The sequence below is a fragment of the Sciurus carolinensis genome, chromosome 9 (assembly GCF_902686445.1).
Source record: "Sciurus carolinensis chromosome 9, mSciCar1.2, whole genome shotgun sequence".
Classification (NCBI taxonomy): Eukaryota; Metazoa; Chordata; class Mammalia; order Rodentia; family Sciuridae; genus Sciurus; species Sciurus carolinensis.
The window spans coordinates 7,007,501-7,024,915 of record NC_062221.1 but is presented as its reverse complement, the minus strand read 5'-3'; the positions used below and the strand labels follow the sequence as shown (position 1 = coordinate 7,024,915).

The following is a 17,415-nucleotide window of genomic DNA, read 5'->3' as shown; positions in this document are numbered from 1 at the left end:
ACTGGGGATCATGCTTCCAACACATGAGCTGTTGGGGGACATTCCACATCCAAATCTTAACATGGGTAAATTATGACAAATGAGAACAATGAAATCTGCTAAGACTGTGAAATCTGCACAGACTACAAGGTTAATTAGTTAACCTAGTGTTAAAACAAAACAACAACTCTTAAACTCATTTCTTAAGCTCCAAATATATATGTGATAACCTCTCTGTGCCATAGGGTTCCCAGCCAACATGACAGACATTCAGGGGGATAAGCTATGTGGAAAAAACCAACTATACAACTATATATATAAATAATATATAGTTATTATTTATTGTATGCTTATAATGCTCCAGACCTCATGGCAAGCATTTAACTACTTCAGTTAACATAACTCAAATCACACTCCTAACAAGGCTCTCATTTTTAATCACAAAGCTAATATGGCGGCAGAAATTGAATTTGTATCCTGTTCACAAATCTATGTTCTTGAAAGCACTATGCTACTTCACAGCTTGTGATCCAAAAGATCCATTTGTTTAATAACTTTCATAGGGAAAAAAAGATGAATCTAATCTTTTTCAATTGCAATGAAAGACTATACAAAGCTAAAACGAAATTCCCTTTAGCGTTGGGATGTTACCATCAATGATCTTAAAGGTTGTGAGAACCAACTAAAAAGCTCATTTTAATCAAGCTTCTTTAGATGTACAACTTTAAAAATATTAAAGATATTTTCAGAGTGGGTGCTATGCAGCTTCCTCTAGAGTAAACGCAATCTCTCCAGGACAGAGACACACATCAGCAGCTTATCATGTTCCCAGCTACATTTCATTTTAACAGTTACTATAATTCTATCTCTTAGGATCAAGGTCTAAGCTAGAAATATTACAAATAGCTCAAAAGTTGATTTATCTTGCCTCTAGAACTTAGCACCAAGTTGGTTTAAATAAAGACCAAGAAAAGAAAGGGAAAAAAAAAGAATCAACCTGTATTCCATCCTTTTTTTTTTTTTTAATGTAGATTGATCCCAGGGGAACTTTATCACTGACTTAATTTCCAGGCTTTATTTTTTTATGCTTTTTTTTATTTTTTATTTTGAGATAGGGTCTTACTAATTTGCTCAGGTTGGCCTCAAACTTGTGATTCTCCTGCTTCAGCCTCTGGAGTCACTTGGATTACAGACCTGTGCCATGGTGCCTGGCTTGTATTCCATTCTGGATAAGAAATTGATCTTAGAATTTAATCAAATATTTTCTCTAAACATTTTAAGGGGACTGTAAAAACTACTTAACAGCTATTTTCTTTATTTAAAACCAGAGAAATATGTCATTTCAGACGTATTTCATAGGTGAGGTCTAGATTAACACTGAGATTACAACATCCTCGAGGGCCTGTTCTGAGCCAGCTCCACTTTCTATTAAATGATCTGCTTACATGCTCCTTACACACAGCCAGGCGTGTCCTTTACAGATTACCTGCAGCTGCAAGGGCAGAACTGCGTACATTTACCTGAGCCCTTAAGAGCCGGCACACCACCATGGATGACTGTGTGCAGCTGCCCCTGCCACTTGTCCTTCCCCACTTCATGCAGCACCTGAAGTGATCTTCACAAGCAAGCTTCCCACCAAGTGGCCACTTGAAAAGTACCTCACTGACAGCTCTGCTTCCTGAGCTACGCATATCATTTCAGGTTTCACATCCATCAGCAATAGCCCAGGCTCATCTTCTTCCCTGAACTTTGGACAGTCGCCTTCTCATGGCCGCATCTCAGCAGCACGGCCTCCTCCTTTCTCCTCCTGCTTTCACTCATGGAGACCTTCCACGTGAGATTCCCTTCTGACTCATGCCCAGTTAGGGCAATGCTAAACCTCCACCTCTTTCTCTACCCGCAGCTGATCTGTAGGAGTTAAGGTTTTACTGGAAAAGAAGGTGCTTTATGTAAAGGCTTAGGCAGACTGAGCAGGGGCTCCCTCCTCTCGCAGAGCCTGTAGGTGAGGAGGTGGGGGAGAAGTGCAGCTATCTGAATGCACAAGTTCAAAACAAACAAGGCACCAGAAACAATAAACTCAAACCATCCTTTTTTAGTAATAGCTACAATTATGCTACTAAGTAGAAATGTTTGCTTACTTGAAGTTCCCCCCTTAGCAGGCTTTAGATTTCCATCAATTATTTCTGTTAGACCTCTAGAACATTAAAATAATTTCATGTAAAATAAATTATTTTACTAATCCTTCTAGACAAAGAAGGGAGATTAAGATTAGACTCAAAAATATAGTTGCATTTGTTTTAAAAGATAAATCACAAATAATTTCAGAGGTTTCTATCTTTCTTCTAAAGCAAAAAAGTATGTGTGGTGATGTGCGTGGGAAGCTTCTTTCCTTCGCAAACTGCTTTAGTATCTCTTTTCAACATCTTTACAGCTGCCTTCTCCTCCTCCCTCTCCCTCTTCTCCTGCTTTCTGTTTGTTTTTTTTTTTTGGCTGCCACTATCTTAGGTTATAAGCACATGCTTAGACAATAACAGTAACATTTCCGGATGGCCAGAGACACCTTCTTTTACACAATAACCTAAGTGCTTCTCCTGTTCCTCTAGGATCAGTTTAAAATAAAACTCCCCACTTTTTAGACCCTCTGTGGGTATCTGTGAGAGACTCCTGCTCTGTGACCACTTTCCTACTGCATCATCCCTCCCTTTCCATCATCTCAGACTGCTCGGAGGAAATGGAACCTCTCAGCTCCAGCTGCCTGGACCAGCTGACTTCTCTTTGCTTTATGGACTTCATGTAAGTTTTTATTTATTTATTTATTTATTTATTTATTTATTTATTTATTTATTTATTTATTTTTACAAAACCTGTATTTCATGGCAAGTTATAGTTTTTATCTTTTAACACAGTCACTTCATTTTGCCTCCTATAGATCTTTCAAATTTACTTTTTGGAAGCATTTTCCCTACTCAGCAACAAAAGCTAGAAGTACTACAAAACTTTTTACATCATATTTTCTTCCCAGAAACATATATTAAATATCCAGCTGTCTAAAGCACTGCATTCAAAATACGTAAGGCTACAGACTAGCAAAAGGTCAAATAAATATTTTATTTTGTATTTCTCCAAATGTGTTGTAGAAAATATTTGATCTGATTTGAATAATTACCGTGATATTTTTCTAAATAGAATATTATATATAGGGCATATCTCATATGTACCCTATAGTTTAACAAGGGAGGAGAAAAAAGTAGATTGATGGAAAGTCAAAAGAGTTGTCTTCTAGTGTTCTAATCTCTGAGGTTTTCACTTCCTTAACTATGCAAGATTGCTCATCATAATGTCTGTCCTTCTTTCAAAAGGAAGACTAAATTAATTAAATGAATTATAGTCCAATCTCAGGATGGAAGTAGCATAGTGGTCAATTTTTTAAATGTTACAAACACGTTCATTAACGTGTAAAAATACTAACATTACATTTTCTTTTATCTTTATTTATTGGCTCTTTTCATAAACATGACAGTAGTATTCATTTTGATATAATTCCACAAGCATGGAATATATTATTCTAGTTATATTATTCTTATGGATGCACATGATGCTGGAATTCTATATGTTGTATTCATAGAAGTACATAGGAAAATTTCAGATTCATTTCACTATCATTCCTTTTCCGATACCCTTTCCTTCCCCTTTGTCTGACCTATTGAATATCTATCTATTCTTCTCTCCCCGCTTATTGTGCATTAGCTTCCACATCTTAGTGAAAACATTCAACCTTTGGTTTTGGGGGACTGGCCTATTTCACTTAGCAATATAGTCTCCAGGTCCATCTCTTTACCTGCAAATGTCATAGTCATTCTTCTTTATGGCTGAGTAATATTCCATTGGGTATATATACTATAATTTTTTTTATATCTGTTCAAAGGCATCTCAGTTGGTTCCATAACTTAGCTATTGTGTATTGAGCTGCTATAAACATTGATGTTGCTGTTTCACTGTTAGCATGCTGAATTTAAATCTTTTGGCTATAAACTGAAGAGTGGGATATTTAGGTCAAATGATGGCTCCATTCCTAGCTTTTTGAAGAATCTCCATATTGCTTTCCACAGTGGTTGGACTAATTTGCAGTCCCACCAGCGGTAACATTACATTTTATAAGAATGCAAAACTAAGTGGGCGTGGTGGTGCACACCTGTAATTCCAGCAACTTGGGAGGCTGAGACAGGAGGTTCTTGAGTTCAAAGCCAGTCTCAACAATGTAGCAATGCCCTAAGCAACTCAGTGAGACCCTGTCTCTAAATAAAATAAAATTTTAAAAAACGGTGAGGTGGTACTAGGAATGTGGCTCGTGGTTGAGTGACCCTGGGTTCAATCTCTGGTTCAAAACAAAACTACATATGTGAAAGGATCCTGATTTGTAATTAAAAAAAAAAGAAAAAAATGAAACCTTATAATTAAAAAATAAAATGCATGTTTTAGAAAGAACTAGAAAATATATTGCAAAATGATAAGAATTTTTATTTTCCTTCTTTATCCTTACTCCTACCTGTTTTCCAATGATATTTGACTGAATTGATAGGGGAAATGGTGTAACAAAAAAAAAAAAAAAGAAAGAAAAAAGAAGTCTTGATGAGGGAAAGAGTAAGTCAAAAAATTTTAAGATTAATAAATTTTTTAAAGCTTACTAAAATGTTCGTGTCACACATTTTAGTACATGTGCTCTAAAAACTGTAAAAACTAAGTTTTGCCTGTAATTTGACATTTGATATCCTTTCCTAACCCTACCACGAGGCTGAAGATACATTTTACCAATAAACAAAATTTATAATGGATAATATACTATTGCTTCAAGAGATCTGGAATCAATAACTGGCATAAGAAATAGGTGAAAAATAATACAGAATATCAAACTCTTTTGTTTTAGTTGACATTAATAAAATCACAAAAGCACAGTTTATTGTAATTGATGATCTCTGCTAAAGGAAAGTCCAAACCATGGGTGTTGTTAGTCATGACTGGAAAGTGTCGGCAGAAACCTCATTCTGAATCCATGCTGCTGGGTTTCTTTTCTGCACAATTCTAATGCACACCCAAGGTAAAATACACATATGTAATGAATACCTTACTTCCTGAGCTTTCTAGTACTCTTGACTCCTCTATGCAGAACTAAAATATAAGGTCAATCAAATCCTACTTTCATTAATAAAATTTGGAACACTAATAAAAGCACATATAATCAAAAGTACTGACTTACAAGCTTTCAAAAATGTTATGAAAGGGCAACTAAATAATACTTTATTATGAAAAATTAAGGATGATAGTCCCAAATCTTTACCATGTAACTAATTCCCACTTTACTTTTTTAAGAACATTGACTACTGTATCAAAATGGCAGCTAATTTTTTTTTCCTTTTTTTTTTTCTTTTAAATTTATGCTGGGGATTGGACCCAGAGGTGCTTTACCTCTAAGCTACATTCCCAGTCCTTCTCATTTTGAGACAGGGTCTTACAAAGTTGCTTAGGGTGTCACCAATTGCTTAGACTGGTCAGAACCTGAGATCATTCTGTTTCAGTCTCCTGCGTCACTGAGATTACAGGTGTGCATCACTGTGGAGTCAGAATTGGGGACAGGCAGTGTAGAAATTGGGAATAGGGTCAAATTGAGGAAATGGAGGACAAGAAAGCTAATCTGCCTCTGGAAGTTGGAGACTGCCTCGGGAGAGTGGAATGTCATGGATCTCTGGAGCCCATTGATTACCAAATTTACCTGTGCTTGTCAGGGACTACAGGCAAGTTGCTGCTAATTAGTGCCCGCTGGGCCCTTGCCTGGCTGAATCACTTTGGCCCTCCCCCTGCCCATTCGCTTCTCACTTTATGCCGTCTCACCTGCAAAACTAGGCCTAGTCACATAGGCAGGAAGGAGAAATAATCGGGGAGAAAACTGTAGAACAAAGGAGATGTTAGCCTATAAAAGATGTAGAGTGCGCTCACTACTTAGGATTCTAGAACATCAGCCATGGCCCCCTTCTCCCCCTCTGGAGAAGTTTGTATTACTTACTACTTTTAAATAAAACCTGCTTAATATGCTTGCCTTGGCGTGCTTCTCTAGTGTTCAGACTTCAACATTAGAGGGAGCAGAACTCGTCACTGGTAAATGGCAGTATCAACTGCACCCAGTCTCCATAATTTTTATTAATGCATTTATAATTATACATAATGGTGGGATCTGTTGTTACATGTTCATACATGTTCACAAGTAACAACATAATTTGGCCAATATCATTCCCTAGTATTTCCCTTTTCTCTTTCCCAATCCCTTTCCTCTACTCTACTGATCTCCCTTTGATTTTCATGACAACCCCCCCACTTTCTTTTCCATCTTGTTCTCTACCTTTTAAAAATAAATAGATGATTTATTTACACACACATGTTGTCAAGTTTCCCTCTATTCTGTACAATTTGTAAGCCAAGTGTAACATGGAGTTAGGCTGTCAGGTTCTTTTGTTTGTTCTAATTAGTTAAACATGACAGTAGAATGCGTTATGACACATCATACATAAATAAGAGTGTAACTTTTTATTCATCTGGTTGTCTTACTCTTCTCTACCTTTCACATATTAGAGAAAACATATGACCCTTGATCTTCTGAGTTTGACTTATTTCACTTAACCTCATGGTCTCTAGTTCCATTTATTTTCCTGCAAATGCCATAATTTCATTTTTCTTTGTGGCTGAATAAAACTCCTTTGTGCATATATACCACATTTTCTTTACACATTCATCTGCTGAAGGACACCTAGGCTGGTTCCGTAGCCTGGCTACTGTGAATTGTGCTGCTGTAAACATGGATATCCATGTATCACTGTAGGCATGAGGACTTAAGTTCTTCAGGATAAATGCTGAGGACTGGCGGTTCCTTGCCTAGCCTTCTGAGGAACCTCCATACTGATTTCCATAGTGTTTGTACCAGTACAGAACCTGAACAAGAATGTAAAAGTTTCTTTTTCTCTGCATCCTCTCCAACATTTGTTATCGCTTGTATTCCTGAGGGCTGAAATGGTAGCTAATTTTCTACATGTAATTTTATTAAAGATTGTTTTTTGTGTACATTTTGTTCTTTATTTGTTAGGTCATAAGGACAAAAACGTCAAAAAGGAAAATGAGTACATCTCAAAAGATGTTAGGGTGAAACTATATGAAATGCAGTTAAATATGTTTTTAACTGTAAAAGTGGCAGTTTCATTTGGTTGAAACTCAGGGAATAAGAATTCACCCAGGGGAAGGGCTGACATTTTAGGCTTAAAAGCAGCAGAAGAAACCACAGAAGAAAAATACCAACAGGTTGAACTACATAAAAATGCTCAGCTTTATATAATAAGTACCCAATAGCACAGAACAACAACAACAACAAAAAAATGTCACTCAGGGGCAAGTAAACTGTTAGCAGTAAACAACTGCACTAACAGCTTCTCCCAAGAGGTTCCTCTTCAGTTAACAGCACAGTCACTGATTCCTAGAAGACACAGGAACCAAAGAACATGGGACAACTCACACACAAAAAAGACCACTCCTTACTTAAAAAAAAAAAAAAAAAGATCCTACTGGTGCTCTTAGATTTTGCCAACAGAATTCTCTCATTACTATCAAAATATGCAAATGGAAACAAGGTGAATTGACAGTTTATGTGGACCAATGACATAAAATTCTCATGCTTCACTTGTGACAATATAAACAGATACAACATTTATTGAACACAGTGTCAAATATGTGAACAAGCCCTAAAAGTACTCATACTCTTTGAGGAAATTCTTCCAATTTGGGATCCCAGAAGAAAATATTTAAAATATAAAAAAGATTTGATCCATTCAGATGCCAGAAACATTCTTTAGCATTGTGTAGTTTTGAATAGGTATTACTGTAAGTAGTTACCTAACTAGTTCTTTATTTTGGGGGATGTAGTAACTTCTGGTTATTAAACATCCTAAAGAATGTGTCTGGCATCTGAATGATCATATCTTTTTCATGCTTTAAATATTTTCTTCTGGGATCCCAAATTGGAAGAATTTCCTCAAAGAGTATGAGTACTTTTAGGGCTTGTACATTGGCCAACCAGCCAGAAAATGGCAGGGTACAGTACCTCAGGAAGGCCTCCTGCCCACAGGCACTGAGTCCTGTCCTTTGCCCAAGGAACTTACTAACCAAGTAAGGTAGTAGGAAGTTGTTAGTAGGAGGTTGGGTAGTAGAAGGCCCTTACTTATACCAAGAGCAGTTAAGATCTTCATGCCCATGATGCAGGGTTCCACCAGAGTTCCACCTGGACCATTAATGATGGCACAATGTCCTGTGTGCACTGGTGTTAGTCACAAGTGTTATCCAGAAAGGCTGCTGACTGAAAAATGACTGAAAGTTAAAACCAGTAAATCTCTAATAATAGAGAAATAACCAAATTTATTTCATTATATCAGTACACTGAAGTACTCAAACCATTACTGCTAAGTGAAAATGCAGGACACTAACTCAGAAATTGCCAATGGCAGACAACACAAGGGAAACTCACGGAGACACCTACAACTTCATTAAGGGAGAATGGCCAAGTTTGGATATTCTTGCCTAGGGACATTTCCTCCCCCTGAAGCTTAAATGGTAAAAGCCTACACAGACAGGTTTGGTTCATGGGCAGGAGCAGAACAAAAAGACATTTAATGGGAAGATTCTGGAAGGGAAGTGGGAGAGCCAGAGTAGACCGAGATCACAGACTCTCCACACACAGGGCTGTAGCCAGGAAGAGCAGGTGGGAACTGAAAGCCTATAGACCCGGGCACAGGCTTGTGTTCGAATGTTCTCCTGGCCTCAGGAAGGCCTCCTGCCCACAGGCACTGAGTCCTGTCCTTTGCCCAAGGAACTTACTAACCAAGTAAGGTAGTAGGAAGTTGTTAGTAGGAGGTTGGGTAGTAGAAGGCCCTTACTTATACCAAGTGTACAAGCACAGAGAAGAGCCCTAAAAGCAGATAAGGTCAACACACCAAAAATGAAGCTGAGATATCAGCATTTAACACTGGAGAGGCAACACTTTCCACCAGAACACAGCCCACTAAACAAGAACAGTAAAGCCTTAAGCACAAAACAATCCAGAGTACACAACAATTTATCCACAACCCAATTCTCAGGCAAACCCATCTGTAGTAGGAGGCCCTCGGTTGTACAGGAGGCACTGGGTTGTGCAGGAGACCCTGAGTTGGGTGGTAGGAGGCCCTGGGTTGGGTACTAGGAGGCCCTGGGTTGGGTACTAGGAGACCCTGGGTTGGGTGGTAGGAAGCTCTGGATTGGGTACTAGGAGGTCCTGGGTTGGGTGGTAGGAGGCCCTGGGTTGGGTACTCGGAGACCCTGGGTTGGGTGGTAGGAGACCCTGGGTTGGGTGGTAGAAGGCACTGGGTTGGGTACTAGGAGGCCCTGGGCTGGGTGGTAGGAGGCCCTGGGCTGGGTGGTAGGAGGCACTGGGTTGGGTGGTAGGAGACCCTGGGTTGGGTGATAGGAGACCCTGGGTTGGGTGATAGGGGGGCCCTGGGTTGGGTAATAGGGGGGCCCTGGGTTGGGTGATAGGGGGCCCTGGGTTGGGTGATAGAGGGCCCTGGGTTGGGTGGGAGGCACACTGGTCCTGCAGTGTTACAGCACTGCGCTGTGTGCACTTTTCATATTTTCTTCTGTTTTGCCTAAAAGTCATACACTTGCCAAGTACAAAAATTCTAACACGGCCTTTTTGGGTTTATAAGGCACACAGATGTAATGTTTATGAAAGCAAAGCACAAAGGAGAACAGAACAGAGGCACACTAGCACAAAGTCCCTACACTTTATTGAAGGTTAAATCACAATGTTAACTGGAACTAGATTTTGATAAATTAAAGATGCATATTGTAATCCCTAGAGTGACACTTACAAAAATAAATTTTCTACATCTCTGAAACTTTTAAAGGCCAAAATATGACTTATATACAACAGTATACACACACACACTGTGTTTTAAACAAGTGTAGAACTAAGTACACCAAAATGACAGGCCAGAAGCAAAATGGTAGTACTAAGAAGCAAAATGGTTTAGTAACAAAATCCTTTTTTCTAAACCACATACAAAGTCACTGCAATGTTTTTAAGTGAAATGATGCAATAAAATTAAAACCACGCAAATTATACCGTAATTATTTATTTAAAAATATACTTCAAACCCATCTTCTAGTTTGATAAGAGAAAGAGAGAAAAAAAAATTGGCTAAAAAGGATAAGAGGGAAGAGCAAAGCATACAGACATCCACAGAGAAATAAGACAATATCACATAAACCGAAAGAAAACAAAGAGCTGAAAAGGCTGGAAGATGGCAGAGTAGGACAGGGTGAGGCCTGGGAAGTTCTAATGACATTTTAACCTGGGGTCCCTGTCCCATATGGGTGCCAGGGAATGTGTGAATCTCCTGAAATAATACCCACTTACATTTTCTTGGACAGAGAATCTACAGCTTTTATCAAATTCTAAAATATATCTATAGCCCCCAAAACATTAAGAACCAGTGTTCTAAAGTATTAATAAACAGTTTCTCTAATTTCATTCATTTGAACTGTGGATTCCAAAGTATCCTTACCTCATTATTGCCTTTTGAAATGATAATTCACTTACATTAAGTTAGTTCATAACTCACTAATTACCTTTTATTCTTATTTCAGAGGCTTAGATCTGAGTGACAGGAAGGATAGACTGAAGAGAATATTCTCTGGGATGCAAAGGCAGAAAGTAGCAATTGACTGTAAGAGCTAAAAGTCTGCTTAGTACTCCTGATGTGAGGGACTAAGCCATGCAATTGTTGCTTACAGGACCTATGTTGGGTTTGTGTGTGTGTGTGTGTGTGCTTGTTTTTTTTTGTTGTTGTTGTTGTTGAGATGGGGTCTCGCTGTGTTGCCCAGCTGGCCTTGAGGCTCAAGGGCTCAAGGCATCCCTTGCCTCAGCCTCCTGAGTAGCTGGGATAACAGGCACGTACCACTATGCTCAGTGTATGGAACCTTAGGAGTTGTGAATTTATTTTTAAATATTTCTCAAGTAGTTGCAATGACCAGTCAGGTTTAGAATAATTGCTCTGAATAGCAGTGGAATCCTGAGGCCAAGATGGTTTATAAATTCTGTGTCCCTGGTACCCAGAGTAGTAATTAGAACAAAGAAGATTCTTAATAAACAATTTGTTGAATGAATCTTCTTTTTCACAGAATGGTTGTATACATAATAAAATCAGGCAATGTCAAATATTGCATTACAACAATTATTCAGGTAAGAAAATGCTTACACCCTTCAGATAAGTAGTTACTGTTTACATTAGAAACTGTTTAAATTACTTATTGGCTACGTGTTCTACTCTATGATTCCAGTTTCTTTTCTATTATACTCCAGTAACTATTCAAAGTAAAAATTACTCCCCATCCACATGATTCCCTATGTTGAGAAAGTCTTACTCTTGAGTCAGCAATACCTCCTAGGCTTAAAGTGGACCTATCAAGGAACACATATGCAAACTTATACAAATCTTAGAATTGGTTCCCTTTCCAAAAGGAAAGAAATCATTATTTCTAACAACAATGCCATTTTAGGTCACTTCAAAAATCTTCCCATATGTTTTCTTAATATGCGTTAGAATTATAGCTACTTCAGTAGTCTTTTGAAACTATAAACCTATAACTTATGAAGATCATGAATTAGTAGTATAAAAGGTAACTTTAACATGATATTCAGATAAGGTTGTTTGGACTAGTTTTCACAGAATACAGAGAACTTCCCTTAAAAAGCAGAAACTCGCTTATCCTATTCAGTCTGCACATGCAAATCGAGTTTTGGAGAAGCAGCCTAGAAAAGAAGTCATCCCTCAGGGAAGACCAAACTAAAGTAGGCAAGCTAAACCTCACGACAGGGTTTTAGTTGTCAAGTTGGTGATTTTCTTTTTTTTTTTTTTTTTTTTTTTTTTTTGCGGTACTGGGGATGGAACTCAGGGCCTTGTGCTTGCGAGGCAATCACTCTACCAGCTGAGCTATCTCCCCAGCCCAAGTTGGTGATTTTCAAATTCAAAATGCATATCCATCACTCCAAATTTTCTTTGACTCAGTCTCCCAACCCAGCTCCTCCTCCACCATAGGTCTTAATTATGCACCCCAGGAAAAGAGAGGGGTAGAAATAATAACTCCAAGTTACCTTCAATGCAGTCTTCATAGAAGACACTCAGGAGCATGAAGCACTCGTGCGTAGGCACTCCCTTTCTCCTTAACAGAACGCAATAAAAAGAGAGGGAGGTGCCGCCCCAAGCTTTGATGGCAATCCATGCAGGCGCATCAGCCATGGGGCCCAGCACCCAGGGCAGGGTCTAGTGAGATCAGCAGCAGCATGGGGCAGAGGGATATTTTAAAAGGAACAGCAAACAGACAACGCCTACTGGAATTGAGTTTGTGAGCACACATGAGGCAACCTCCTTAGACTGCCACAGAACTTGGGGTACCAACATTCACCTTAACTGGAAGGGCAAGGGACAGCACAGCACTTTCCACAATAAAGCAGCTTAGCTCCATGTTAACAGTCTTTTCGAATGGTCCGAGCTGAATGGCAGGGAAGAGTCTGGACCCTACGAAGATGCTCAGTACACCTATAATGCTCACATGTCACCTGTGCCCCGGTGCTTCCAAGACACTGGCAAAGGTAACCTCTCAGTGGATGGACAGCTCTAACGGAGGAGATGCACCTGGAATCCAAGAAGCCCAAGAGTTCTAGAGGTGTTCATAAGTGCTGTGAGAATTTTAAAAATGTGTTCATACTAATACAAGCCAATAAACACCGAGTCATTTGATGTAGGACCAGAAATGAGAAAAAAAACTACTTTTGTCACATCACAGCTTTTCTGCACCAAGAGCAGGCCAAACAATGCCACAGCACTCCTATACCAAAATGAGAGTTCTGCAACAGACTGAGCAGAGAAAGCTGGTGGGAGAAAGAGGCAAAGCAGCTGCAGCAGAGCAGGACTGTGCAGACAAGCCATCCTCAGAGCACTAAGCTACAGCAATCCTCTCCATATTGACATGACCGCTTGTGTTCTGCTGGTCTCTGCATATACCAACTGCAGTGGCTGCAACCACTGGGAGCATAAAGGTAAGCTAAGATTTATTTGTATTTTACTTTCAGCACTCTTTGGTTGCATTAATATGACAAGATTATGAAATCAATGGTTCAATAATTAAATAAGCTTATAAACAAATAGAAAAATTAATGGCAATGACAAATTTTATAACTAAAATCAAATGACACAAATTTCGAAATCATTCAGGTAATATATGAAACATAAAATAAGTCCAAAATCTATCTACTAATAAGTTCAATATAAGTAAAACAATCTTCTTCATTAAGCTTATTAATTTAAATTATATTTACTACATCCTACTTTTATTTATTTTGAATTTTTAAAAAATTTTAAATGTGGCTACTAGGTTTATTTGAAAGATAATTCAGCATACTAAAAGCATGGGCCCCAGAGGCTGTACTACTGACATTATTAGCTGTGGGATGCCGAACAAGTCTTTTAGCCTATCTATGCCTCAGTTTCCTTGTCCATAAAATGAAAAGAGTAACAGTACTGAAAATCTTTCCATGATTTTGTGAGATCCAAAAAATTAAGAGTATGAGCTCCAGAGGCCTAGGTCCTGGGTTCAATGCCTGAATTTTCCTTCTCCTGGGGTGTATCATTGTGCCTATCTTCTGGGGCTGTTGTAAATATCAGATGAGTGTGGGTGTGTGAGCACATCTGTCTACCCAAAGTCCCTAGCACACAGCAAGAGGTGTATGCTAATTAATATTATAACCATCACCATAATTGTCGTTACTCTTATTATTATCATGGCTTCACAGCTAGCTACACAGGCACCGCAACTGTAGGAGTTAACATCTAGCTTCAAATGTGTGCATTCAAAAACATTATGCAAGTGTCAGAGTCTACCAGATAATGAGTGGTAACAAGTTCCTCTTTAGAGAAAAACTATAGATGCCTAAGACACAAAAAACAGTCTCTGCTTTAAAAATCTTCCACTGTCCTACACATCTTAAATCATATTTGTTTTAACCATAGTGGAAAACATGTTATTCCTGAAACTCATACAGGCAGAAGCAATCTGGAAACACAGCAAGGCTTACTGACATTTTGGTGGCCTACCCTCATCTAAAATCTTTGTCTTGCTACAAAACAGAGTAGCAGTCACTGTACATGTAGATTCTAGCAGGCCACAGCATGGTACATGCCAGATCCTGTGCAGTTCATTTCCACAAATGGAATTTAACTCTTAGGCACAGTTTCACTGAAGGTGTAAAAACACTGCTGTGGAAGAGACACCATCAGTGTTGAACTTACATAAATGAGTAACAAAATAATGCAGCACCTGTCACTCAGAACAAAGAGAATCATCAACTTTTAACCCACTGTGGATTCCCATTAAAAGGCAGCTGCCCATGTCTGATCTCCATTTTTAATTTAGGGACTTTGCTCATATCCTTACGGTTCCATGAAGGCCTTAAAAGTACATGGAAGTGGTACCATCTCAGTCACCAAGTATTGCCTATTCCTAAAAAGGGGCAGAAATAAATGCTAATTTATATTTTAGCTTAGATTGTTTTCTATGAAACAATAACCATTTTAATTTCTTTAGAAATGAGCTGCAATATAAATAAAAACAAGCTGATAGTTCACATTTTCTGTTACTGTGTCAGTGCACAATGCCATTCTCCATTGTTGGGAAACCTGATGCCATGGCCTCATTTGCTTTTTCCCTGTACATGGCAATTAAGCTTTTTGTGCAAAACTGTGATATAATGTTTTATAGGTGTGCCTTCCTTAAAATGTTTCATTAATGCTCTGTGCTCAATCCTGGATACAATAGTGGATACAATTTGGACAACAGCCAATAGATGGCACTGTTCCCACTAAGTAGCAAAGACTTCATACAGGTCTCATTACAGGTACAAAATATTAAGACCAAATATATACTGAAATCAGTGAATCTGAATTTTTCGTGATTGAGGATATATATTAAAATGTTAAATATTAACAAATTTGTGCTTAATAGTTACAGAATATAAGAGACCAATTTAAGGCAAACCATTTGCTTAATTACCTAAAAGCATTTATTGAGTATCTACTATTATTAGACATTAGGAATATACAGGAGAATAACATATTTACTGGCCTCTGATAATTACATAATAATGTAATAAGTAAACTTATTGATGGAGATACACAGGGAGCAAAGAGGGCTCATTTTGAGGATGGAATGGATTGGTGGACACTGTTTCAAAGGAGATGATGGGGGGTTGGCAGATCTTATTTTGAACAAAGGGAAAGCAACAGCAAGGATAAGAATGTAAGAACAGCACAAAAGCACAATGTCCAAGTATGACTTGGAAGACAGACAAGATATGGGCCTGGAAGGACAGGCCCACAACACTCGTCCTTCACATGATGGGGATCCACTCGAGGCGTGACAGGGCAGCAAGATCCAATTTGTGCTTTTGGAGAGGTCACTACAAGGGCTGTGTGACCATGAATTTAAGTGGGTTAAGACAGGAGGCGAGAATCCAACACAAGAGACTGTTGGGGGCACTCCAGGCAGCAAGCAGTGGCAAGGAACAGCAGAGAGGAAGACACAGCTTTGAGGAATAGGGATCAGGACTAGCAGCAAAAGGTATTTAAAATGTGGGAGTTGGGAATGAGAAATCAAGACTGACAATGTACTTCTTAGGTCCTTCTGAATGCACCAAGTTTTTAATTGCTAATGTAAGAAATATAAATTGCTGTCCTGTTCTTACACACCCAATCTTTATTCTTTCATGCCATCCACACTATTTCTTCTGAAAACCTACTACCTTTTGTAAGAACTATCAAAAAAAACATGCTGATCACATGTTTAATCTCTCTATTCATTAGGGTATATTTTGCAAAGACAGAGCCATTTTCCCTGACCTGTTCACTTCCCTGCACCTAGCACCGAAACTGGTTCTTCTGCTCAAAAAATACCTCTAAAGATGCACATATTTCTGAAGTTCCAAGATCTATACCCACTGCAAGGCTAGGTGCTTTCCATCAGGGTCCTTACAGTTGCAGGCCACACCCAGGGACACACAGAGGGCCTCCTCATCCACTGCAAGCTGCAGCTGCCCTCCAGCAGGGCAGGTGCACTCTGGCCATGACCCCTTTCTCCCACCCAAATAACACTCTTCAGAAATGCAAGAAATTCATTTCTTGCTTCCAAGTCCTGCCAGGATTCTCTGCCTCTCCTTTTCCATGGATATAATTTTTCACACAGTTTAATCTTTTTTTTTTTTTTCCTCCAAGCCTACCTTAGAACAGTGATTGGTCAAACTTCTCTGAAGTTTAGCTCAATAAAGAAAACTTTCCTCTACTCTCACATTTTCGTTTTTTTCTACCTTTACTGAGGTGTAATTGACAAAAACTGTGTATATTTGAGGTGTACGATGTGATGATTTGATATACAGGTACATTTTGAAATAGTTACTATAATCAAACTAATTAACATATCTGATTTGCCTTACATATTTATCTGGGGTATATGTGAGGTAAGAACATTTAAGATCTACTTTTTAATCAATGTTCAGGGACAAAACAGCATTATTAACTGCATTACCACTGAGCCCATTAGACCTTCAGAATTTGTTCAACATGCACAACTGAAACCTCATGGGATGTGTGCAGGGGTGGGGCAGAAGTGCACAGGTTATGTTCAAGGAAACATACCCTGGTTCTCCAATAATTTCCTCCATGTCAACTTCTTTGTAATGTCAAGGGGGAAAAAACTGAATCCCAAGAAAAAAAATCTGAATACACTATAGAAAATAAAGATTTTAATAAACCTAAATATAAAAATAAAGTTTTAAAAATTAAACTTCAATTGAGAATAAATATTTAAAGAATAAGCTGTTCTGGGGCTTTTAAATTATTCAACCAAAGAACTTTTTTAAATGTTAGTAGAATACATACTTGTGCCAAATGTTAAGGTGTTACAAAAATAATACAAAAATGGACCTAACCTTGTGGAATTTATAGTTTGTATTAGGTAAGATGTGCACATAACGACGATAAAATTTTCCAAGAAGTGAAGCTATTAGGTGTTATAAGCTGGTACAGAGTTCAGCATAGGGAAAGATTAATTTTGATTGGAAATTTAAGAAAAACTTTTTAAGAGAAGATAGAATCTAAAATAGTCTTTGAAGGGAAACAGGCAGCATGTAGCCATGTCAAAATTTAATTACTTTTGAAGAACAAAAATATTGCATAAAAAAGACGTCCCCAACAACAAACATCAGAAGACATATTAGATGTGTGAAGCTGATTCCACTTATTATAAGAGCAAGTAAAAGAA

The 17,415-nt window shown here is 38.3% G+C and overlaps 1 protein-coding gene across 1 annotated transcript in view; it reads right to left on the bottom strand.

Moving 5' to 3' along the window:
* The window catches only part of Rsrc1 (arginine and serine rich coiled-coil 1), a 337,535-nt gene that overhangs the window by 141,271 nt on the left and 178,849 nt on the right, over nucleotides 1-17,415 (bottom strand). The window lies entirely within an intron of this gene.